We start from the raw sequence: 26687 nt of genomic DNA on the forward strand, positions 1-26687 counted from the left end.
CAGCTCTTTCTTCCAGCATGTCTCCCTAATGACTTCTGCAGAGGAACCCGATTTCACACAAAGAATAGCCCTGGTAGGATGGCGCAAAGCCTTGCTTCCAAGGACAGCTGACCAACTCAAGGCTGGTAGGCCATATGATGGCCTCCAGAGACGAACCTGCACTTCTGATGACTTTAAAGTCCAATTCAACCCAATCTCACCAATATTTATTGCCCCTAGGGACAGTGGGAGCCAGTGTGATATGGTCCCCAGCTATCTGGGCTTATGTCCTTCCTCTAATTTATACTGGCTATCTGCTGTTTGTCCTTCACTCGTGAAGATCCATCAGGGAGGTAATGCCATAAAGGCCATTTCTTTCTGACCTATCCTTAATCACTGAACGGGTAGTTGCCTTAGCTTAAAAGCCTTGGCTTTCAGAGGCCAATTTCTACCACTGCGTCCAGGGCCATCTCTAGTCATCCTGATCTCTCTCTGGCCACTGGGCCCAGATGGTTCTGGAGGACAGAGTGAGTCCGGTGACCCTGCCCGGCCCTCTCTCACTCAAACCCAATTCCTTTGCATGTCATGGTATCACTTTCCCTATATCGTGGTCCTCTTCGAGTCCAAGGGACAAGCAATAATAACTGGCTATGTGACTGGCCAAATCATGTAGTTTCTCGGTGACTCTTGGTGACTATCTTGTAATAAGAACAAAACATTAAAGAGATAGTGCAGCAGTGTTTCTACTGGGCTTATATCCCAGAGATTTTAAAGGAGGGAAAGTATGTGCAAGAATGTTTGTAGCAGCCCTTTTTGCAATGGCTAGAAACTGGAAACTGAGTGGATGCCCTGAATAAATTGTAGTATATGAATATTATGGAATATTATTGTTTGGTAAGAAATGACTAACAGGATGATTTCAGAAAGGCCTGGAGAGACTTGCATGAACTGATGCTGAGTGAAATGAGCAGGACCAGATCATTATATACTTCAACAACAATACTAGATGATGATCAATTCTGATGGACATGGCCCTCTTCAACAATGAGATGAACCAAATCGGTTCCAATAGAGCAATAATGAATTGAACCAGCTACACCCAGAGAAAAAAACTCTGGGAGATGACTAAGAACCATTATATTGAATTCCCAATCCCTCTATTTTTGTCCGCCTGCATTTTTGATTTCCTTTACAGGCTAATAGTACATTATTTCAAAGTCCGATTCTTTTTGTACAGCAAAATAACTGTTTGGACATGTATACTTATATTGTATTTAACTTATACTTTAACATATTTAACATGTATTGGTCAACCTGCTAGGGGGGGAGGGAATGGGGGGGAAGGAGGGGAAAAGTTGGAACAAAAGATTTTGCAATTGTCAATGCTGAAAAATTACCCATGCATATATCTTGTAAATAAAAAGCTATAATAATAATAATAATAAAAAAAGAAAAATTAATTGCAGGGAAACACCCATGTGTCTCCCTATTTTTCTATCGTGTCATTTTCCTGACTGAGTTGTCACTCATTGTTCAAGGTTCCCCAAAGTTTCTGGGCCCACAAAGAGTGGGTCTAATCCTGGATTAAGATTTGGGGAAGAGGCTTATCTCAAAAGTCTTTTTCTTTTTTTGCCCATTATATCCCCACCCAAAATTTACCACCAAAAACTGCTCTCCTGTTTCCATGAGTCTGGGTCATAGGGTCCACAGTATCAATATGAGCAGTCCGGGTAACACACATCAAGGTAGAGTATAAGCCTTTATTTCATCCTATAGAAAGTGCATATGATACAACTGTGATGAACTTGGTTCTTCTCATATGGTGATTCAAGGCAATTCCAATATACTTGGGATGGAAAATACTAATCACATTTAGAGAGAGAACAATGGAGGCTGAATGTGGATTGAAACAAGGTGTTTTTACCTTTTTGTTTGTTTCTTTCTTTCTTGTGTTTTTTCCCCCTTTTTTGGTCTGATTTCCTTGTGCAACATGACAAATATAGAAATATGTTTAAAAGACTTGCACATTTTTAACCTAAACCAGCTTGCTTGCTGTGTTGGGGAGTGAGAAAAATTTAGAACACAAAGTTTAAAAAAAAAATGAATGTTGAAAACTGTCTTTATATGTATTTGAAAAAAATACTATTAAAAAAAGAAAATTCATATGATATAAGCTCTTAAGAGCTTATAAACTAATATTGCAAAGGTACTTACAGTGGTTCCTCTTGGAAGGAATTGAATTTGGGTTGTCATTGGGACAAACTTTTGACATCTGAATGAATCACTACGCCTTCCTACATAGCCCTGTACTGTCTGTCCCTCTGAGACTCATAGTGCTCCCTGAAGTTTAGTTTCTCCCTGAAAGGTATTTAATATATGTGTGTGTTTGCATGCATGCATGTACATATGGATATATAAACAGTACATATGTATATGCCCATTTTATTTGCTGTTTGTCAATTTCAGAATAAAAATACATTTTAAAAATATAAGTAAATCATTTTAAAAATCTCCAGGTCTACCATTTAATATATTGTTGGTGGAGATGTGAAATAATATGACCTTTTTGGAAAGCAATGTGGAATTGTGCCAGTAAAGTGGCTAAAATATTCTCCAGAGAGGTACTTAATAAAAGGAATGGTGTCATAGATGTCAAATTATTTATTGTGGTAAGAAAGAACTAGAAACAAAATAAATATTCATTGATTGGGGAATGGCTAAGCAAATTGTGGTACATGAATATAATGGAATGTCTTTAAGAAGTGATGAAGGCAGGGAAACATGACAAGACCTACATGAACTGATGCAAAGTGAAGTAAGCAAAGCCAGGAAAACAATAAACTCAATGATTACAGTGGTGCAAATGTTAAGAGTAGCCATCCCAAAAGAATCAGAAATAAATGTTTTGAACAAAAAAATAAAGCTACAAGATGACCCGTCCACCCATTTATTAGGAGGTGGAGAGAGGTGACCCAGGAGAGGGGAGAGAGGACGGATAATTGGGGAGTGGATTTCGTGGTTACAACTTCCAAACTTGTAATATATAATTATATGTACATACCAGCTTGACAGTAAGGAGTGGTTAGAGCAGAAGCAGAAGAGAGAGAAGTTACTCTAAGTTGATCTGGAACAGAGCACACCAACAAAATCCCAGGGACAGAGCAAACGAACAGAATGGCTGATGGGAGGAGCTCTAAGTAAAAGACCAACATCAACTTGGGAACAACTTCATGTGAGAGTGCTCCGGTCTCACTCCCAGTTCCAATAGAGGGATCTATAGTTAATTAGTTAAGTGATCACATGGAAGCAGAGGGGCAGCTCCCCTAAGCCATCAGAAGGTCTTTTGGTGGCCTGAAATATCTAAAATTTCTCCCACCTTTCAGCTGAGAGACAGGGGGTGACAGGCAGAAAGCTACACATGCTGTCAAGACATGAACATCATTGTGTCACTTGTTATTATTTTACTGTTTCTCTTTATTATGAAAGGGCTTAATTATGAAGGAAATGAAAAGGAAGCTATTTCTAGAAGTGACTGCTGTGAAAAAAGAGAGGTTATCAATTAAGTTTATTTTTAAAACAATAATAAAAGATCCTTAGAAAAGATATTTTTGTGATCTGAAGTTAATGGAGACAAAGGGTAGAAGGCAAAGTACATCTGTAAGAGGTGGAGATGATCAGAAGCTAAATGGCAGCCAGGAAGACTGGAAGGACGAGAACTGGCTTTTTCACAGGTTCATAAAATCTTCGGGAATTGTATGAGACTGGGCTGGGTCTCCTTTGGACAAATCTAGTTAATGCTGACTGAGGTCCTGGTTCTATTTCAAAGTCAAATAAAATCCACAAATATTTGCTGCATGGAGACGTTAGCCCAACATCCTTCTGTTTGTTGCCAGTTTAAGGCCTGACGAGTTTCGATGCAGTTTTCAGATTCTTAAGGCCAAGGTATGAGTCATTATCATGGGATACCTGTGTTTCTTCCTTGTTCCTGCCCGGTAATAAACACGCCAGAAGATATTAACAGCAAGGGCGATTGGCCAGGGGGCTCTAGGCCCTCCAATTTGGGTTCTATTTACTTTGGCTCTTCAATGCTTGCATTACAAGATTCTCATTACTGATTTACGGGATTGTTTTGGCAAAAACCATTGAGTTTATTATTATCCTTTGATTGCCCAGCTTGTTCAATCTTTTCCCTACCATCACTCAGAAGTCTCTTTGATGGGCTGTAGAGGCCTTGGAAAATACTTGAGATTCTAGTGCTGTAATTGGATTTGTCTTCTTTCAATCATAATTAATAATAATAATAATAGCTAGCATTTATGTAGCACCTTAAAGTTTGCAAAATGCTTTAGAAATGTTATGCTCATAACAACTCTGGGAGGTTTGGTGCTAGTATTATCTGTGTTTCATGGATGAGGAAACTGAGGGAATCAATCAATAAATGGTTATTGAGTACCTACTGCATGACAGACATTACTAAGCACTGAGGATACAAAAAGAGGAAAAAGGAATCCTCACCCTCAATGAGTTTACAAGCTAATGGAGGAGACAATATAAAAAAAATACAAATAAAGCAAGTAATAGACAGATAAATAGGAAATAATTAACAGAGAGAAGGCACTGGCATTAAAAGGGATTAGGAGAGGCTTCTTGTAGAAGGTGGGATTTTAGTTGGAAGTTAAAGGAAGAAAAATCAATACTCTGAGGGGAAGAAGAACATCCCAAACATGGAGGACAGTCAGAGAAATGCATGGCCACGAGAGATGGAGCATCCTGGAACAGCCAAGAGGGTGGTATCATTGAATCAAAAATTACCTGTGGGGAACTAAGGTATAAGAAGACTGGAAAGGTAGGAGGGCCAGGTATGATGGGCTTTGAGTGACAAATGGAGGGTTTTGGATTTGTTCTTGGAGGAAGGAGGGAGGTGCTGAAGTTTACTGAGTGAGGGGGTGACATGACTGGACCTGGGCTTTTGGAAATTCACCTTAGTGGCCAAATGCAGGATGGATCGGAGCGAGGGGTGACCTGAGGCCAGCAGAGCCAGCAACAGCTATTTCAAACGTCCGGGTGTGAGCGGACAAGGGCCAGGGCCAGGGGCTGGCTGCCTTAGAAGGGGGAAAGGGACACATTCGAGATTCAGTGAGAAGATGGAACCAACAGGGCTTGGCAACAACTTGCATATGAGAAGGAGGAATCCAGAATGACCCCTAGGTTGTGAGCCTGAAAGACTATGGGGACAACATGGACTCCTAGGTAAAGGCATGGTGCTCTACAAGAAAACCCTGAAGGAATTTGCTGTTATAGGGGATGATTTGGAGGAGGATCCAGCAAAGGAGACAGAGAAGGAATGGTTAGAGAGGTGGGAGTGAATTGAGAGAGGGAGGAGGGAGGGAAGGAAAGAGGGAGCAAGGAAGGGACAGGGAGAGAGAGAAAGAGAAAGGGAGGGAAGGAGAGAGAAAGAGAGACAGACAGACAGACACAGGGACAGAGATTCAGATACGAGGGAAACTAACAGTTTCCATCAGGTCCTGTTACTTTGGAAAACATCTCCTTACGTGAAACCTCTCTGTTTTTGTGTGTCTCTCTGTTTCTGTGAGTCTATCTCCGTTTCTATCTTTCTTATCTGTGTGTCAGTCTGCTTGTCTGACTCTTTCTCTGTGTCTGTCTGCCTGTCTCTCTAGTGTGTCTCTGCCTCAGTTTCTGTCTGACTAGCTCTTAACTTCATATATGTGTATGTGTGTGTGTGTGTGTGTGTGTTTGTGTCTGCCTGTCTTTCTGACTATCTCTGTGTCTCTGTTTCTCTGTCATTATCTGTGTCTGTCTGTCTGTCTCTGTTTCTCTGTGTAGGTGTCTATCTGTCTGTCTCTTTTTCTCTCTCTCTGTTTCTGTGACTCTCTCTCTCTTAACTCGATGTATGTGTGTCTGTCTGTCTCTGTGTTTGTCTCTCTGTGTGTCTGTGCTTCTGTCTATTCTTCTTAGCGTATCTGTCTCTCTGTCTCTGTGTGTATGTATGTCTGTCTGACTGACTCTCTGTGTGTGTGTTTCTGCCTCTGTTTCTGTCTCATCTCTCAACTCTATGTATGTCTCAGTCTCTATCTTAACTCTATGTCTGTGCCTGTCTGTCTCTGTGTCTGTGTCTCTCTATTTCTCTCTGATTATCTCTCTTAACTTTCTATGTATGTGTATGTGTTTGTGTCTGTCTCTGTCTCTCTATGTCTGTCTGTTTCTATTTTAACTCTCTCTGTATGTGTGTCTGTCTGTCCCTGTGTGTCTCCATTTCTCTCTCTTAACTCTTTATGTATATGTACGTGTGTCTATGTCTCTTTGTCTGTCTGTCTCTGTGTGAGTCTCTATTTCTGTTTCTATCTCTCTTAACTCTCTATGTATATGTATATGTATATTCTGTGTCTGTCTCTTTCTATCTCTCCTAACTTTATGTATGTGTGTGTATATATATATATATATCTGTGTCTGTGTGTCTGTCTCTATGTGCATCTCTGTCTCTGTTTCTATCTTTCTTAAATCTCCATGTCTGTGTATATGTGTGTATGTGTGTCTGTCTCTCTTTGTCTATCTCTCCTAACTCTTTATGTGTGTCTGTCTCTCTATCTCTCCTAACTCTTTGTATGTGTGTATATATGTATATGTGTGTGTGTGTCTGTCTGTCTCTTTCTCTCTCTCTCTGTCTGTGTGTCTCTTTCTCTCTTGCTCCCATTTGGAGAAGTACTTCCCCTTTTATTGCCCAGTCTATTCTATGTACACCTCCTCTGATTTATTTTTGCTACTGATTTAGATAAAAGGGTTTTTTTGATATTCACTATGTGGGTTCATTGTGGAGTTAGTGTTTAGTAGAAAAGGGGTCAAACCTTGGATATAAAGCTTAGGATCCTGCTTCTCCTAATAATGAAACACAAACCAGAAGTTAGCTTAAACCTGAAAATCATTTTCTCTAGCCGAATAATATTTAAGGGAGAAGACATCCACTTCCAGTCTAGTCTCCCGTCTATGAGGAGAGAAGAATTGCCTTGTCTGGCCCTGATCTCTGCTTCCTCACGTGGCAAGAATGAAAGTCCCTTTGGAAAGGGCCAGGGAAGAGGATACAATTGTCTGCTCCGCTTCCTACAGAACCACACAATGACACCCCCATGTATGTGGGGACCAGCTCTCCCCACACATGGGATCATGTTACTTAGATAAATGTAATGGGCATGGATGATGCAATCCCTTCATGGACTTTGGAGGGTGCCCTGACATTCTGGAGCTAGTTCTGGTCCCTTAACCACTTGAAGATGTTCTTTGGTTGTCTCTACAAGGAAGTCTGAGGGATATCCATCAGGCCCCAGTCTACTCCCTGGTTTGGCTTTTTCCTATCTGGGATATTCCAGAAAAGAGACAAGATCTAAGCCATCGGTGGAGAACCTCCAGGTTTAGTCTTCCCACTCGTGCCTCCGTGACATAGCCCACAAGTACACAGCCCTGCTCTTGCGCTTGCTTATGTCTCTCTCCACTTCTAGGGAAAAGGAGGTTGGAGATATCTCTGATTTTGTGAACTTAAAAAGGGGAGGAGATGGAGACGCTCTCTGCTGTGAACTACCCTCTCAGATCTCAGGGTTCTGACAGACAATTCACAATCAGTTTTAAGGCCACTGAGTCTAGCATCAAGGTCCTGAGGGATAACCTTTGAAATCCAGCCCTGGTAGAGTTGAGATGCATTCATCCAGGCAGACAACTAGTATAGATTAACTACAATGTTCCAGGCACTGTGCTAATCACTAGGGATACAAGAAAGGCACAAGACAGTTCCTGCTCTCAAGGAGCCTCCGGCCTCATGGGAGAGATAATCTGCAAATAGCTTTGTATAAACGAGATACAGAAAGGATAAATTGGGAGTAATCTCAGAGGGAAGACTCTAAGATTAAGGAGGCTAGAAATGGCTTCTTTCAGAAGAAGGTAGGATTTTAGCTGAGATCTGAAGGAAGCCAGGGAAGCCAGGAGGCAAGGATGAGGAAGAAGAGAATTTCAGGCATGGGAGACAGTCCGTGAAAATGCCTGGAGTTGGGAGATGGGGTGGGAAAAGTCAGAACAGCAAGGCGCTGGCCAGCATCGCAGAGCATGTAGAGGGGAGCAATGTGTCAGAAGAGTAGAAAGATAGAAAAGGGCCAATTTGTGAAAGACTCTTAAAGCCTAATTGAGGATTTTGTATTTCAGCCATTAATTTTGCTTCATTTGGATGTGAACTTGGTGGGACCAAAGCTATGGATAGGGACATTAGGACTGACCTCACCCCAGAGATGGAGATGCTATAGGGGAGACTGGGTCCCTAAACACTGAGAGGAAATATCTGTACTTCTGTCCTTGCTATGTCTTCAAAGTAAAAGTTAATTGATGTTAATTGGTTAAATAGAAGTTCAGTCAACTCAACAAGCATTTATTAAGCACCACAGTAATACTTCCTGCTTTGGCCAGAAACCCTGAGGGTTTTCCCCTCCTAAATTTATTTATTTATTTATTTATTTATTATTATTTTAACTAGATGAAAGAGATCTTTAGCCTCAATTGCTACCTAGCCTCAATCACTGAATGGCTGCAGTCTCAGTCAAAACTGAAACTTGTTGAAGACCTGAGCTTGCATCCAGGGCCATCTCTGGTCATCCTGATCTCTATGTGAGCCCTGGACTCAGATGCTCTAGAGGGGAAACTGAGGCAGGGGACCTCCTGACTTCAATCCAATTCATTTGCATGTCATGGTATCACCTCCCCAAGAACAAAGATCAAACAACTGTTGTGAAGTAGGAGTTCAGAGGAGGCAGGGCTTGAGGAGTAAGACAATGAACTTTGTTCTGAAAAGTATTGGGACATGAGTGAATACATGGTGAATGTGATGGCAGCACAGAAAAGATTGAGACAGAGTACTCTAGGAACATGCCAAGTGACAGAGCCCTCTCAACTGGAAGGCTAGAGAAAGCTTCACTAAAGAAGGTAACCTACCCTTCCTACCTTCCTACTTCCAGCCCTTCCATGTATTCTCTGATTCAAAGATTCCAGCCTTCTGCCATGATGCTCCATCTTACCAACTCTGGGCTTTGAATGGTCGACTCCATTTCTAGAACTGGCAATTTCTTCATCTCTACCTCCTTAAGTCTCTGATTTCCACCAAATCTCAACTGAAGTCTAACCTTCTGCAAGAAGTTTTTCCTGATCCCCCTTAACATTAGTGCTTTTTCTCTGATATCTACAATTTATCTGATTTTTAATTTTTTTAAAATAATAAATCCTATTTATTAAAGAATCCTATTAATTTATCCTACATATAGCTTATTTATTATACAAGTGGTTTGGAGGCTGTATTTGTTGTTATTATTCAGTTCATTTCAGGTGCATCCAACTCTTTATGACCCTGTTTGGGATTTTCTTGGCAAAGATATTGGAGTGGTACTTCTTCAGTTCATTTTATAGATAAGGAAACAGAGTGACTTGCCCACAGTCACACAGCTGCTAAGTGAGTAGGAACTCAGAAAGATGAGCTTTCCTGATTCCAAGTCCAGAGCTCTATCCATTCACTGCCCCTGGAATGCTGTCTACTCCCATTAGATTGTGAGCTCCTTCAGGACAGGGACAATTTTCTCCTTTCTTTGTATCCCTGCAGTTAGCCCTTGCCAGGCTCTTAATAAATGTTCATTGATTGGTGGAATAGAATTCTCCCTGTGACCTGAATGACAAGTGGTCTCATTCAGCTTTTGCATGGAGGCATCCAGCCTCTTCCAAGACAGCCCAGCCATGGGCATTTCCAATTCTTAGGAAGCTTTTCCTGACATCAAGCCCCAATTTGGCTCCTTACGACACAAAGCTCCCAGTTCTGCCCTTTTGGGGCAGTCCCTCTTCCAAATGGCAGCCTTGAAACACTTAAAAACAGTTCCGTTTCTCCTCCAGATCCCAGCCTTCTCCACACTACACATCACACTTGGGTCCTTCAAGCAAGCTTCACGATGTGAACGTGAGGTCCCGTCCTACTCTAAGACCTTGCCTGTAATACCCAGAAATGAATGCAGGACTTCAGATGTGGTCTGGAAAGGGCGGAATTCAACAGGACCAGAACCTCCTAATTCCTAGAAGCCTCAGAGGGCCTTAACTTTTATTTTCCTTGCGATGTCATTCTGTTGACTCATATTGAACTTGCCATCCACCACAACCTCCAGCTGGTTTTTCTCCAAAGGAAATGCTAACTCCTCCTCCCCCATCTCGTTGTGATGTCTGCCCAACATCCTGTGTGCTTGTCGCTGCACAACAGCTGCTGGTTCTGTGGTTAACAACCCTGTTCTTTGACTTCACTGTTGCAGCCAGACTCAGAGCTGCAGCCTCCAAATACTTCTCCCTGTGCCCCCCAATTACTACATCAAAAGTGGAAGGTGCTGCCTTTGGAAGGAGGGGGCTCCCGGCAAAGATGGGATGGCCATCTGTGGGCTATGTCCTGGAGGGCATCCTTTTTCAGTGATAGAACAGACTGCATCAACCATGCCAATCTTTCCCCAATCTAAAAGTGTGATCAGAAAGTCTGAGCAATTTTTATCTATCTATCTATCTATCTATCTATCTATCTATCTATCTATCCATCCATCCATCCATCCATCCATCCATCCATCCATCCATCCATCCATCCATCTATCTATCTATCTATCTATCTATCTATCTATCTATCTATCTATCTATCTATCTATCTATCTATTTAAGGGACTTGAGGTTGACTATTACCCAACCACAGCTGGTAAATGTCTAAGACCAGATTCAAACTCAGATTTTTCCTGATTCCACGTCCTGCTTTATCCACTCAACACCTAATTGTCCCAGGTGACCCAGTGAATGGAGCACTGGCCATGGAGTCAGGACTATCCGAGTTCAAATTTGAATTGGAACTCTTAGTAGTTGTATGACCTAGACAAGTCTCTGGCTATCTCAGTTTCCTCAGCTATAAAGCATAATAGCACTTGGCCTCTCAGAGTTGTCTGAAGGATCAAATAAGATAATATTTGTAAAGCACTGAGTTCAGTGACCAGAACACAGTAAGCACTTATTAAATACTTCTTTCAATTCTTGTTGATGGTAACAAAAATCCATTTCACTACATTGGTGCACCCAGCCAATTTGTTCAAATCAACAACTGGTCTGTGACATCTACTCTTAGAGATACCTTGGGCATGTTTTCCCCTTTTGTTCTGATTTTCTCTTCCAACATGACTCATAAAGAAATGTGTATTAAAAAGATTAATGTCCATGTATAACCAGATTTTTCCTCAGCCTTATAATATTCTGTTTAAACTCCTGAATTCCCCTACTCTAGATTATAGAACATTCTATCTCACTTCTCAAGAAGACCAAGTGGTAAAAAGTCTCCCCATACTAGGAGAGTTATGGGAGGTTTTTTTGTTTTGTTTTTAATGTCCAGAATCTCAGGCAGAATTGCAGCTCAGGGTTTCCTGATCCAAAGTCTGGCCTTTTAAGCACTATCACCAGGTTGCCGATTAATGACTTAAAGGGAATATTAAACAATGAAATGAGGCACTTAGAGACCAAGCACAAGATTTGTCTATCCATCAAAACAGGTAATCAGTGTGGACCTCAGTTTCCAAATTTGTTAAACAGGAATTATTAGTAAAACCTATAGACAAGTTTGCTGTAAGGATCAGATGCAATAAAGCATTTGAGCGTTTTCTACACCTCAAAGGATAGTGTGTAGATCTGTGATTTTTCTGGCTTAGAGAACTTACAGGTAGGGTAACTCTCTCCATCTTTACTTAGAAAGTTGCCTAGAGCATGTGTGTTCACCAGGGTCATGTTAGTATGTCAGGAGGAGATCTTGAAATCATATCTTGAAATCATCTTCTTGGCTTTGAGACCAGATCTCTTTTACAGCTCAGTTTTTTAAACTTTGGTTCTTGGCCCCATATGGAGTCTCATAACTGAATATGGGGGTCACAAATTATGATTTATTATCAGTATATCCATATACCCAGGGTCATGTAAAAATTTCTCAGGTGAAAAGGGGATCACAAATGGAAAAAATTTAAGAAGCCCAGCTCTACATGTACATTCTGTGTATATGATTTATTTTTCTGGGGGAAACTGGGAGCTAAATGACCTGCCCAGGATGACACAAAGGGTTTAATGTCAGAATTTAGGATATGGATCTGAACTCAAGTCTTTGTATGACTCCAAACCCTGAGCTACCTAGCTGCTCCTTGTATAAAGAATTTAATTTCAGGGCCCTACTCATCTAAAATTATAAATTGTGATGCACTCTAAAAATGTAGCTATTATCATCACTAAAATATCATTTTTCTTTTTTTCTGTTTTTTTCTTCTTAGTTTTCTCCTTCTTTTCTCTGCCAACATGACTCATAAATAAATGTGTATTTTAAAAATTAATATACAGTATAACCAGAAAAAAGGATAAAGTAAAAAAAAGTAAAGATTAGGAAAAATAAAGCCTTATATATTCTGAGACTTCTGAGGTCTCCTACTGTAAATCCTAGAACATTCTATCCCCCTTCTCAAGAAGGCCAAGTGATGAAAAATCTCCTGATTCATACGTTTACCAAACTCTTTGTAGATAAGATAGAAAGTTCTTTGTGTTCAAATATACAAATGGAAAAAGGAGAAAAGTCTACATGTTTATTTTGGCTGGCTTAAGTAAATAGTGAGAAGAAAGTCAAGGCTGAACAAAGTTATCTGTGGGGTGTAAGGTACATAAAGAAAAGAGCAGGAGGCAAGAATGAGGTGGGAAGGAAAAAACATTAAAAAAAAGTTTCAGGAACAAATGACTTGTGGGAGATGATGGTGGCGATTTTCAGCAGTGCAGACCAGGAGAATACTGTGCATGCAATATCATTTTTCCTCAGGCTTGTATATTTCTGTCTGGATCCAGAGTTTGCTCTGTCCTAAGTCCTAGACCAGAACCTAGAATAGAGCAAACTCAGAGTTTTAGGATACATTTTATAGTTATAGCTTATATTTATATAGTGCCTACAATCTTATAACGCACTATACATGTTATCCCATTTGCTCCTCATGAATTTTTGTTTTGGTATCCCCAGCTCCTTACTTTAAAAAGTAAATCCTTTTTAAAACATCATCACCACCATCAACTGTGATTTCATCCTCTACAATCCCAGGACATAGGTGCCAATATTATCCCCATTTTACGGATGGGGAGACTGAGATTTTGTCCAGGGTCTCCTATCTAGTAACTGTTAGATTCTGAATTGGAAGATAATCTTCCTGACTCCAGGTTCATTGTTCTAGCCAGCAGCTGCAGGTACTATCCAGTACCTGACCAAGAATCCTTCCTATATCACCCCCAACAGGTGGCCAAGCTGGCTTTTGCTTGAGGATCAGTGAAATAACAACAGCAGCTAATATTTTATAGCTTTACAATTTGCAAAGCACTTTAAATATTAGTAATTGCATTTCCCCTCCACCCCTTAAAACAGTTCTGTGAGATAAGTGCTATAATTACTCTATTTTACTGGGGAAGAAACAGCTCCTCCTTCCTTTTCTCTTCCTCTTCCTTCTCCTTTTTCTCCTCATCCTTTTCTTTCTTTTCTTCTTCCTCCTCCTCCTCCTTTTCATTAAATGTAACCAACTGCTTCAGCTGATCCTCATATGGCATGCTCTCTGACCACCTGAGTCAGTCTCCCCTAGATGCTCTCCCCTTTTATCTATTCTCCCTAAAATGTAGTACCTATATATGAATGCAATATCTTGGATGTTGCCTGACTAAGGCAGAATCCAACTGGACTCTCATTTCCCTTATTTAAAACATGCTGTTCCCAATTATCAGTGATTTATTTTGTATTTACATTGTTCCTATTTTGTGTTCTCTTGTTTATATCTAAGGGGTGTGTTGGAATCGTCTTTTACTAAAGCCAATTGTTAAATACTTTTGTGAGCATTTTTACCTCAAAAATTGGCAAATGCTACAAATAACTCAGGGATTAATTTATTGTTCTGCTGATTGTCCAGACTTAAAAAATGATGAGAAAATGATGCAGATTAAATTTAAAGGTGGATTCTATCCATATTTTTGTTCTTGTCATTTTTTACTTGTAGAATGCAAACTCCTTAAGAGATTTTCATTTTTGCCTCCAGATTCAGTTGATGGCATACAGTAGACATTTAATAAATGGTAGTTGAATTAAGTTGACTCAACAAAAGCTAAGATCAATTTATTTTTTTTTATACTAGCTGAAGTATCAAAAAGACCACCTGAAGGTAGGTTAGTATTAATTAAAGTCAGATTCTAGGGTATGAGACAATGTATTCTTTATGATCAAGTGCCTTGAAGTAAGAGAGAATCTCAGCCCAAATTGGAGACTGAGAGCAGTATTGATGAATTCACATTGATGATGTTATAGTGCAATCATTTTGGTCATGTCTGACTCTTCATGATCCAATTTGGGGTTTTCTTGACACAGATAATGGAGTTGGCCATTTCCTTCTCCAACTCATTTTAAAGATTAGGAAACTCAGGCAAACAAGGATAAGTGACTTGCCTAGGGTCACACAGTAAGTGTTGAGGCTGGATTTGAATTCAGGTCTTCCTGTTGTGCATTGATGATACACTATGAAATACAGAAGTAAAAAGGAGATAGTTTGAACTTCATATATTCAGAGTGGTGAATATGCGTACACAGGTGAAGGTAGCTTGGGGTAGGCATGGAGTCATACTATCCCCATGTGTGGAATGTTCTCTTTCCTCATTTACCCCTCTCTGCTTCCCTGACTTCCTTCAAGTCCCAATCTTCTTCAGAAACTTTTCCCATTCCCACCTTGTTGTAGTATCTTCCCTCTGGTGATTATTTTCCATTTATCCTGTTTATTATGCTTGTTGTACCTACTCATTTGCATATTGCCTATCCCCCATTAGATCCCCCTCTTCAAGGGCAGGGTCTATCTTTTGCCTTTTTTTCATATCCTCAGGGCTTGGAATAATTTAATAAATGTTTATTGATTGACTGACCTTGGTATGAATACCAGATCTAGTCCCAACCACACAGATCCCATGTTACTCCAAGTCTAAAGGTGTTGACAAATTACTTTTGAAAATGCTCCAAGGTGGAATACTTTGTCCTACACAATTTAAATGGTCTTTTTGGGGGGCTAGAACTAACTTAGAAAACCTTTGAGTTTCCTTACTTTCCAAGAGCCTAAGGAGCTTACAATGGTCACTAAGTGTATATCCACCTTCACACTTGTGGACATAAATAAAATTATTTCTTCTCGAAGAGGACCCTGACATCAAGGAAGTGATGCCATGATATGCAAATGAATTGGATTTAAGTGAGGGAGGCTGGGCAAGGTCACCTGCGTTACTTCAAGGGGCAGCTAAATGGCACAGTGGATAGAGTACTCACTTTGGAGTCAGGAGGCCCCGAGTTCAAAACCAGACTCAGATATTTTCTAGCCTTGTGACCTTGGGGAACTGACCCCAGTTGCCTTGGAGAGTAGGGACTAAACAATTCAATACTGAAGGGAATAGAGGTAAGAATAGGGACAAGATCCAAACTTATGCTTTAATTAATATCCTGAACTTGCAAGTAAGAAAATTCCTTTTATCAATACAGGTTGGAACCTTCTCTGCAATATCTTAGAGAAATGCCTGGGGCAAGGATATAAGTGAATTTCCCAGGATTCATAACCATTAATTATCAGAGTCAAAATTTGAACCTGGATCTTCCAGGGTTCCTATGATCCATTTGCTGGATTCATTAGCAGTAATGATTTATTTTTATTTCACTTTTGGTGTATTTATTTTTAATACACATTGCTTTATGAATCGTGTTGGGAGAGAAAAATCAAAATAAAAGAGAAAAGCCATAGGAGAGGAAAAAATCAGAAAAAAGAAGTGAACATAATATGCACTGATTTACATTCAGTCTCCATAGTTCTTTTTCTGGATGCAGATAGCATCTTCTATCCAAAGTTTATTGGGATTGCTTTGGATCTCTGAGTCACTGAGGAAAACCAGGTCTTTCATAGCTGATCACAGCACATTCTTGCTTTTATTGTGTACAATGTATTCCTGGTTCTGCTTGTTTCACTCTTCATCAGTTCATGTGAACCTTTCCAGTTCTATCTAAAATCAGATTGTTCCTTATTTTTTATGAAACAGTAATAGTCCATTACCTTCATATACCACAACTTATTCAGCCATTCCCCAGTTGATGGGCATCTACTTATTTTCCAATTCTTTGCTACCACAAAAAGAGCTGCTACAAACATTTTTGCTCATGTGGGTCCTTTTCCCTCCTTTATGATTTCCTTGGGATACAGATACACTGCTGGGTCAAAGGGTATGCACAGTTTGTTTGATCGCCCTTTGGGCAGCGTTCCAAACTGCTCTCCAGAACGGTTGGATCGCTTAACGCTTCCATCAATAATGCATTAGAATCCCAGTTTTCTCACATTTCCTCAAACATTTATCATCAGCAATAATAATTTTTAAAAAGTCCTTTCCTAACTTCATCCCTGGTCTATTTCTCCTGTCTGTCTCTTCTGCCCTTTGTGGCTAAATTCCTAAATCACCCCAGGTGCCCCCACTTTCTCTCATTCCACTCTCTTTCGAACTTTACAATCTGACATTTTCATTCCCCCGACACTGCTTTCTCCAAAGTTACTAACGTTCTCTTGGTTGCTCCGGCTCTCAATCGAGCTTTTAGATCTCTTAGTGTGGCTGAAACACTTAGTGTGGCTGTTCCATACAACAGCCGGCAGTGCACTCTGACAGGAAGCAGAAAGTTCAGAGAGAAATACGGCTGAATCGGTGGACGGGGCCAACCTGTAGAAGGCGAGGGAACCTTAAAGCTGACTGTGGCTCTTACTCATCGGTCTCTCGCGGCCAAATCGGGGCAATTATGTTGTCATTAGCGTGAGGACTGGTGAAAACAGCCAACCCTCTCCCTAATGACGTAATCGTAGCAGGTGGTTTCTAGCATGTTTGAAAGTGTGCAGAGCTGTGATGGAACTTCTCTTACCCGGTTCTTGCAACAAGCTTGAGGCGGGCGGTCTCCTCGCCAGCCCCGTCTGGCAGATGAAAACACCCGAGGCTCAGAGAGGCCATGGGCCCGATTACCGGAGGTGTCCCAAGCCGAGTTCCCACAGCTTCTCCTGACCCTAGCTCCCTACGCCGCTCCAGGCTGCCTCTACCGGGGAACCACAGCCTGCTTTTCTCTTCAGCCGGCTTGTGTGCTGCAGTCCTCGGTGTGGGAGAGCCCGCTCCGGGGCAGCCACCCCGTTTTCCCGCCCCCTCTGCCAGCTAACAGCAGCTCCCGAGAGGTGCTCCGCTCTGCCCCTTCCCCTCCCGTGGTGACTTCTCCCTTCCCAGCCTGGAAGACCTCCCTTCATTCACCGATGCCCCACTGTCCCCTTTCAGCCCCTCCTTCCCCGGAGAGGCCGTAAGCTCCTGGAGGGCAGGAGCTACCGTGTCTGTAACCTCCGCGCTTGGCTCACTGCCTGACACGGGCTGAGCGCTCGTGGCCTCGGCCTGCGTCCCGCCCCGACCGCGGACTCACTCAGGACCCTGGAGAGCGTTAGCCGCGGAGTCCACCCCGGCTTAGCCGGAGGAAGCAGGTTCGGGAGCGCTCTCCGGGGGCCTTAAGCAGGGGGCCCGGGACCTTGGGGGGTGGGGGGGTCATATTGGGGGGGGAGGGAGCGGCAGCTGGCTCCGGCTCCCAACCTCTGGGGAGTGATTGTGCTCCGGGCCGCCCTTCCCCAGCGCCCCCTCCCCCAGCGCCCCACCCCAGGTCACAGGGCTCCGCTTCAGAAGGAAGAGAAAAAAACTTCTTCCCCTGTTTCCTTCAGGGACGCCTTGGCGAGGAAGACACCATACGGCACCCAGAAACAGGGACAAAACCGGAAAGCCAACCTGCTGCTCCATGAAGTCACACGCTAGGAATATGATTGGATGGCCTTCAAAAGCCTCGAGCCCGCCCCCAAAACCTTGTGACCCCGGGCTGCGGGAGAAACTCTTTTGGGGCTAAACAGGAAGAAGACTTCATAGCCTATAAATAGCCAATTACCAGATTCTCCGATGATGGGGTCCAGCTGGCCAAGGGAGGGGGGTGGTGCGACCCCTGGTGGCCACATCGCCGCATCGCCCGCAGGTAGGGAGCTGCCTTCCTCCGCGTAGTGCATGGGGAAGGACTGGCTAAGGCCTCTAGCGGGAAACTCCTCAGGCTGCCTCGTTCTTCAGTCGTGGAAGATCTGGTACTGAATCCTTCCTAGGAGGGAGGGCAGACAGAGGGGCAGGGGTGGATCCTGTCACTTAATGGTTGTAGGAAAGGCTCCTGGAGAAAACTTCTGCTCCACCTCTGCTCTGAAACTTCCGATCTTAGAAAATAGGGTCCCAAACTGAAAATAAAGTGGCATTTAGGAGAAAGAAAGAAAGAAAGGCAGGAAGGGAGGGAGGGAAAGAGGGAGAAAGGGAGGAAAGGAGAGAGGAAGAAAGAAAGACAGAAAGAGGGAGAAAGAAAGGAAGGAAGGGAAAAAGGAGGGAAGGAGAAAGGAAAAAAGAAAGAAAAAAGAGAGAAAGAAAGAAAAGAAGGAAGGAAAGTAAGAATGGAGAGAAAAAAGAAAGAAAAAGAAAGGAAGGAAAGAAAAAAGGAGGCAGGAGAGGAAGAGATTTCAGGACTGAAAATAAAACTGATTTTAGAAAATAAAAGAAGGAAGGAAAAGAATTTAGAATGATATACATGCATGGACCAACCCAGATGTCTGCTGGACCTACTTCTCAGGATGAGGAAAGAATGTTGTAAGCCTCACATTGCTAGAGGTATAGATTAGTGATAGTATATTTTATAATGAGATTTGACCCAAATGATCTTATAAATTTTTCTTAATTATCTCTGTGTGCAATATCTTTTTAATTTTCAAAAATATTTCCCCAATGATATAGAAAAATGAATTTTAGCTGTCATTTACAATTTTTTTGAGTTCCACCTTTTTTCTTTTGCACCTTCCCTGGGTGTAAGCAATTTGATATGTTATCTATGTGCAATTATGTATGTAAAATCTATTTCCATATTAGTCATGTTGTAAAAGAACATTATCTAAGGGTGGGTTGGTGGAGCTATCAGACTTGTGGCTAGCCAACCATGAGCCTTGTAAAACTTTCAGTTTGACACCTCTGGTATTGTGGGTAGAACATTCAACTTGAAACGACTGTGGGTTTAAATTCTGATGATTGTTTACTAGCTATATCATCCTGGGCAAGTCAATTAGCTTCTAGCACAGTAGATAAAGTGATAGGCCTGGAGTCAGGACTGACTATCCATGTGACCCCGGATACATTATTTAACCCGTCTTTGACTCAGTTCCCCCAACTGAAAAATGGGAGGAAGGCTTTTTGTGAGGATCAAATGAGATAATATTTGTAAAGTATCTGGCACATAGTTGGTGTTTTGTAAGTGTCGCCATAAGCACATTTCTGTACTGCTTTGTGCTTCCTGGGGTGTGTACAATGGCAATGCAAAAAAAATAAAAGTTTGGCAACTGAGAGGATAACAATCATGTTGCTTCTGCAGCTGCAGGGGGAAAAAATTAATTAATTAAAAATCATATCATGCACTTTTTTCTCCACTAGGTGGAGCTCACCATGAGTTATCAATACTTGGAAGGGAGAGTGTTAATGCATTTTCTACAGTATTCACAGAGTGCTATGTATGAATCCGTCTGTTTTGTTGTTGTTATGTAGTATCTGATTCTCTGTGATCCCATTTGGGATTTTCTTGGCAGAGATACTGAATTGGTTTGCCATTTCCTTCTCCAACCCATTTTATAGATTAGAAAACTGAGGTAAACAAGATTAAGTGACTTGTTTAGGGTCACACAGCTGGTGAGTGTTTGAAACCAGATTTAAATTCACAAACCTGAGCCTTCCTGTCTCCAAGCCTGGTAGAGTCTATCTGTAAAGCTCCCTATATAAAGAAAGTCAATTTCCCCAGTCCTTCCCCCTATATCTGTTTATTCCTCAAAAGCATACATGTGATATACTATCCCATTAAAGGAAAGACTTTTATTTACAGAGTTTAAATGCCTTCCCTTTAAGAATTTAAAGAACTTCAGACATTTGTTTCTCATTTTTATTTTGTCCTCTCAATACTTGATTTTGTCATTTGAGAAACAGTTACAATCATTGGTGGCTGGGAATGGGGAGGGCAGGAACAAGTTTACAGAGCACCTACTATATTCCAGGTATTTTGTAAACACTGTCTCGTTTGATCCTCACAACAACTACCTTCCCATTTTATAGTCGAGGAAACTGAGGTAAGAGTCTGAGGCCCGATAACTCAGGCCTTCCTGACTTCTGGGTGCAGGGATTAGTACCCCCTAACTGCTCCTTTAGGAACCCGGATCTGGTGCTGGAGAGAGCCTCAGAGGTCCTCTAGCCTAATCATCCCATTTTATGGATGAGAACCAAGAAATCTGGACTTCTCTGGAGCTCTGGTGACTTGGCCAGATTCACAGGGTGGTGGATGGTAAACGGAGATTGAACCCTGGCTCCTTTGGCTCCGTACCCGGTAGTCTTCCCACATCTCCATGCTGTGTAGACACTTAGACCAATCTCATGACAGGCACTTTCATTTTAGAGAGAAAGTTCTCTCCCTCAGCCAGTGCTTTCAAATCCCCCTCCTTTCCTTTGACAATTTAATACAGAACTGAACTTTTTGCCCAGACCTGGAGTTTAGAAATGTGGATTCTCACTCACTCACTCACACTGTGGGTGTTTAATGTTGGACAAATAAGTACCCTGACTCCCTGGGCTTTGGGTTCTTTGTGGGCCAAGAGTTGGACTGGACACTTTCCTAAATAAAATACAGATAAAATATATTATAATTACAACACATAATATAAAATATATCCTAGAGAAAATATAAAAAATCTTTGGATCCCTGCAAGGCTTGGGGAGGAAGTGGAGGTGGGACAGTCTAAGAGCATTAGAACTCTGTGGGTGATAAACTGAGCTGGGACAAGGCATTTAGGCTTGGTTTTAAACGACACGATACACACCATTCCAACCCAAAGCTGTGCGACACGATACAGTACAACACCACAAACATTTATTAAGCACTTGCTATATGCCAGCCAAAGCTCCCCTTCAGCCAAGTGGGCCAGGGGCAGACCAGCTGAGACAGGTGCTACACCTGGATTCAAATGGGCTCCTCTGGCCAAACCGGGGGTCAATCCCCCTGCAATCTGCTCTCCTCTGCTGATGTTACCTGCTGGAACTTGGGGTCACCTCAACACACCCCAAGAAGGCCCTGGAGAGAAAATAATAATAAGGATGCAATCCGCCAAAAGACTGTACATTATGTGAGTATTCCCTCCCCAAACAGAGATGGACACATCTCCCAGCTTCACTGGATGGCTTAGGATTTACTGTGGCTAAAGAAACCCCCCCTCCCCCCCCACTGCTGGTGTGGCCCTCTCTATCCCCGGCAGGTAACATTTCCTTCTTTTTGATTTTATTATTATTATTTATTATTTTAGCTTCTTGAAGACAGGAACTATTTTACTTTTAAAATTGGAGACCCAGGGTTGACATGTACCAGATCATTTTTTCTTTTCCTTTCTTTTTTTTTTTTAATCTGGGCCTAGGATTTCACTGGTGTGATTTCACTCCCTCTAGTGATACAGATGGACAATTGCTCTTGAACATGATCTCCCAAACTTGCCTAGCTCTGCTTAATAAACACTTGTTTAACTGCTTGCCTGTGGGATCTCCAGAAGTGTTCTCTCTGACTGTCTCTCTCCCACTTAACTAATCTTTGGTCTCACAGAACCCACAATTTCCAAGGCTAAAAGGTCCCTTAGGATCCAGACTTTGCCTTCATTCCTGGAATCACCGTGACTGGCCCATGAAGCCACCTCCAGCACCAGCCCAGAAAGCTAGACCAGACCCTTGGCCTGAGCCTCCTCCTCCCGCCTTCTGAGGCAGCTCCTGGGGCCCACACCATGAAGCTCTTTCTCCTCTGAATGCTACCATTTTAAAGCTGCTCCTGGTCTGGGCAGACAGCCAAAGGGGCTACACCATTGCACAAGGATGTGCTTTTCTGAATTTGTGTTTGAGAGCTATTAAAAAAATTTTTTTTAATGATTCCATTTCAGACTGGGGGCCTTTGGAACCTGTCCTGATATTCTGTGTCCCCTACCACCTGGGGGATGGAGTAGTCTCCTCATATTAAAACTGAGACAGAACAGGAGGATTTCAGAGAAGCCTGGAGAGACTTAACAGGAACTGATGCTGAGTGAAGGGAGCAGAACCAGGAGATCATTGTACATAGCAACAACAATACTATATGAGGATCAATTCTGATGATGTGGCTCTTTTCTACAGAGATGATTCAAACTATTTCCAATGATCTTGTGATGAAGAGAGCCATCAACACCCAGAGAGGGCACAGTAGGATTGAGTGTGGTTCACAACATAGTATTGTGTCTTTTTGTTGTTTGCTTGCATTTTGTTTTCTTTCTCATTTTTTCCTTTATGATTTGACTTTTCTTGTGCAACAAGATAATGGTATGCATATATTGGATTTAAGATACATTTTTTACCATGTTTAACATATATTGTTAATGGTATAATTAACATACTTGTTTAACATACTTGCCATCTAGGGGAGAAAGTGGGGAGAATTGGAATACAAGGTTTCGCAAAGGTCAATGTTGAGAAATTATCCATGCATAGCTTTTGAAAATCAAAAAGCTTTAATTAAAAAAAATTTTAAAGTTTTTAAAAACTTTTTTTAAACTGAGACAGGTTGTTCTCTCTGCCCTCTCTGGTTAGACTTTTCCTCTCCTTCCTGTTGTGTGCAGAGGGTGATGATCATAGCACAGGAGCCATGACCTGAACTGGGGAGATTGGAGCTATCTCCCCCTATCTTTCTCTTTTTAGACTTTTGGGGGATGGGAGCATTTGCCTTATTCTTTGTCCTTCATCCCCAGTTTCAGGGGTCAGGAGGAAATCCCACTGGCCAGAGATGTTTGAGCCATGGAGACCTTGCTGTGGCTAAATGGAACTGGGGTACCAGGAAGCTCCCCCCTTATACTTGGAGTGCGGCTCCAGTGAGGATGGAACCCATAGCAGAGCCTCGACACTCTCAGTACCCCTTAAGGGAACTAGAGAACTTGGGAACAGGTAAAGGATAACATAGCTGACCTTGAGGCAGTGGGGGCTAGGGTGACCCATGTTACCTGGGTTTGATCCTGAAGGTGATAGGGAGTCACAGACAGTTAGTGAGTAGGGGAGTGATGTAATTGGACTGTCACTTCAGGAAAATCATCTTGATGACTGACTAGAAGAAGGCCCAGAGTGGGAAGATACTTGTGGCAAGCAGACACATTTGTATTCCCAGTACTTAGCACAGTGCCTTATATATAGTAATATTAATAATAATAATAGCTAACATTTTTGTAGTGTTTACTATGCTCCAGATGCTGTGCTAAGAACTTTGCAATTATTTATTCATTTGATCTTCACAACAACTCTGAGAGATAGATGCTCTTAAGGTCCCCATTTTACAGAAAAGGAAACTAAGACAGAGGTTAAATAAAAGCTAGGAAATATCTGAGGCAGGATTGGAATTCAGGATCTTCCTGATCCCAGGACCGGTGCTCTATCCACTGCATCACCAAGTAAGCACATTAAATGTTTTCTCATTCATTCATTTCTGATACTTAATGGCTGGATATATGACAAGGGATAAGTCCTAAAGTCCTAATTGGAAACTTCCAAGAGAAAGTAGAGGTCACATAGGATAATTTCCTTATTTTATAGACAAAAAAATTAAGGTCTTGAAAGGACCCTGAGATGCTAAGGATCCTACACAGGATTTAAATCCAAGTCTTCTGGCCCCAAACCCAATACTTTCTCTTTTATACATGTGTGCATCGTTATTTATGTTGCTTCTCCCATTAGAATATGAGCTTTTTGAGAGTAGGAACTCTATTTTTTGCCTTTCTTTCTATTTCTGGCATCTAGCACAGTCCTCGGTGCATAATAAAGGGCTTAAAATACTTGTTGACCGATGATTTCTCTGAGTTTCAAGTTCCCCATCTGTAAAATGGAGATGATTTCAGGGAGGCTGAAATGAAAGCAAAAATACACAAAGCTGACTAAAATGTCAACTACTATAGTGTTTCCTGTCTCTATATCTTCCCTCAGTGTCAACCACAAAGCCCTGCAGAAAGAAGGTGGGAAAGAAATATTTGGTACATTAAACTGAACTAGAATTAGTTGTTTGGAAGATGATCCAGGAAGCAAGAGAATCTTCCCATTCTCCCCATCCCTATCCCAAGGATCCATTCATCCTGCCCAGCTCCTGCCTGTGAGCTGGGGAGGCAGAGATCGCCAAGAAATTCAGAATCTTTGGAAGATTTAACAAAGCTCATAGACTGAGCTGTCAAGGAAAATTGAGTCACTACTATCGCAAGCATACATGGGAGAATGAGGCTTTAAAGAGGGATGGCAACTGCCTCGGTGGCCGATGGCTTCTGGGGGAAACCAGATTTTTCTACTAATTATGGGGGGAAAGACACGTTTATGGGGCAAAGGATCCTAGATTTAGAAGCTGAAAGGATTGTGGAGGCTGCTAATCTAATCTCAGATGGGGAAACTGAGGCCCAGAGTGATTAAGAAACTTGCTCAAGACCACAGAGATAAAATCAGGGGCAAGATTAAATCCATCCAGTTCACTAAAGACATAATTGACAATCTATCAGGAATCGGTTTCACCAAAACACCCAAAGGGATGAAGAAAAAACAAGGTCAAACAATGTTACAGAAGGAATCTCTGGAAAGAAAGCGTTTTTTTGCCTCGAGGTGCAAGGACAAGAAATAGCCTACAAGGGTCAGAGCCTTAACTACCATCAAGGATGGAAGAAGCTTTGTAAGGAGGACTAAGTAGCAGAATCCCTCCTGCAAATCAGAAGCCCCAGCCACAGTGCTAGGCCTGGAAAGTACTTCCCAGAATCATCGAGAAGCTAAGTGCTAGAAATCTAAGAGTTTGAGCTAACATATAGCTTCAAACTGATTCCAGGGGAAAAAAAGCCTCAAAAGCTCTAAGTCCAGGGATCTGCTTTAGGCATAGAAAACCCAAGTTAACACAAGACATATCCCTCAGTAGTTTTTCCCCTTTTGTTATTTTAAGCCCCAATAAGTTTCATTCAGTCATGAGATACAGAACTAGAAGAGTGGCCATTAATAATAATCACTAGCATTTATATAGTGCTTTAAAGCTTGCAAAACACATCTTTACAATTACCCCGGGGAGACTGGTGCTATTATCATCCCCCTTTTACATATAGAGAAACTGAGGTGGACAGTGATTTAAGCAACTTGTGTCTGAAATCAGATTTGAGCTCATCTTCCTTACTCCAGGACCAGCATTCTATACTCTGAACTATCTAGTTGCCTCCAAATATCTTAGTCCAATCTCCATTTTTAGATGAGAAACTGAGGGAGGGGAGGGGGGAGATGAAGGAACTCCTCCAACGTTTCCCATCTATCCTGAGGGAGAGCCAAGAATCAAATACAGATCTTCTGACCCAACCAATGTTCTTTCCACTGCCCCCCTATATAGAGCATGAGGAGGTCACCATGTTGCTATGGACTCTTCAGAGGAAGGTAAGAGACTGAGAAAGGTATTGAAGAACACAGACAATATATAACTGCTGAAACTGTGAGAACTTTCTGAACCTGGGCCCATCAGAGAGCTGCCCCAAAGCAGGACAATCTTGCTCTAGTGGAATGGGTGGAGAACCCCTTGCTCCAATCCCCATGAAGGAGGTGGCAGAAGCAGGGGGGTCATTCACTGCCTTTTGGGCGACTGTCTGGAACTTTGTCCTGACACTGGACTTCGAGGAGCCAGAGAGAAAGGAGGCCAACAACCCTGCACTCCTGCCTCATTTAAATCCAATTCATGCTCTAGTCAAGACATCTCCCTTGATTTTATTGGTTCTCTTTGGAAATAAAGGATGGACAACAACTCTCTTGGGGCACAGTTATTCTGACTGATGTTTTGTGTGTGTGTGTGTGTGTGTGTGTGTGTGTGTGTGTGTGTGTGTGTAAATACTAGTATTTGCTAGTAATACATGTTATATATTAATTATATAGTAAATACTAATAAATTCTAGTAAATACTCTTTTTTACACTTTAATACTCCTTGTGGCTCTGCAAAGTGGAAGGATTTTTTTTTTGCATATGGAAATTAAGGAGTTAAGAGGGTTGATGAGCTCCTAAGAGGGCCCCTGAGTGACAACAGGAAACCAGACACCACAGCAGGGTTCATTAATACCCTGTTAGTGAATCTCGCTTCCTCAGGTTGCTCCTCGCTTCAGTCCATCAAACTGATTTTCCTAACACACAGGTCTGACATAAGCTGCTCTTTACCTCCCTTAAATAAACTCTACCTGCTCCTTATTACTTCTAGTAAACAAACAAATGAGTCAGGAGGATCTGAGTTCAAATTTGGCCTCAGACATTTAACATTTCCTAGCTGTGTGACCCTGGACAAGTCACTTAATTCCAATTGCCTTGGGGGGAAGAGGGGGAAGAAATAATGTCAATGGGTTAGGAAACAAAACAGAAAATCCTTTTTGGCTCCTAAGACCTTTATAATCTGAATTCTGTCTACTTTTCCAGTCTCCTCCTACCCTATTTG

General features: G+C 41.9%; 2 long non-coding RNA genes across 3 annotated transcripts; one reads left to right on the forward strand and one right to left on the reverse strand.

The window, feature by feature from the left end:
• Positions 1-12770: 12770 nt before the first annotated feature.
• LOC127547480 (uncharacterized) lies at positions 12771-17088 on the reverse strand. Its single transcript, XR_007950194.1, has 2 exons — positions 17003-17088; positions 12771-12926 (listed from the first exon to the last, which is right to left on the reverse strand). It is a non-coding gene; the product is annotated as an uncharacterized LOC127547480 (long non-coding RNA).
• Positions 17089-17499: 411 nt separating this feature from the next.
• On the forward strand, positions 17500-26012 carry LOC127547479 (uncharacterized). 2 transcript variants are annotated; one of them, XR_007950193.1, is made up of 3 exons: positions 17500-17597; positions 17829-18130; positions 22134-26012. It is a non-coding gene; the product is annotated as an uncharacterized LOC127547479 (long non-coding RNA). The 2 variants fall into 2 exon arrangements; XR_007950192.1 differs by lacking the exon at positions 22134-26012 and adding an exon at positions 21806-22116.
• Positions 26013-26687: the final 675 nt, after the last annotated feature.

Source organism: Antechinus flavipes, chromosome 2 (assembly GCF_016432865.1).
Source record: "Antechinus flavipes isolate AdamAnt ecotype Samford, QLD, Australia chromosome 2, AdamAnt_v2, whole genome shotgun sequence".
Classification (NCBI taxonomy): Eukaryota; Metazoa; Chordata; class Mammalia; order Dasyuromorphia; family Dasyuridae; genus Antechinus; species Antechinus flavipes.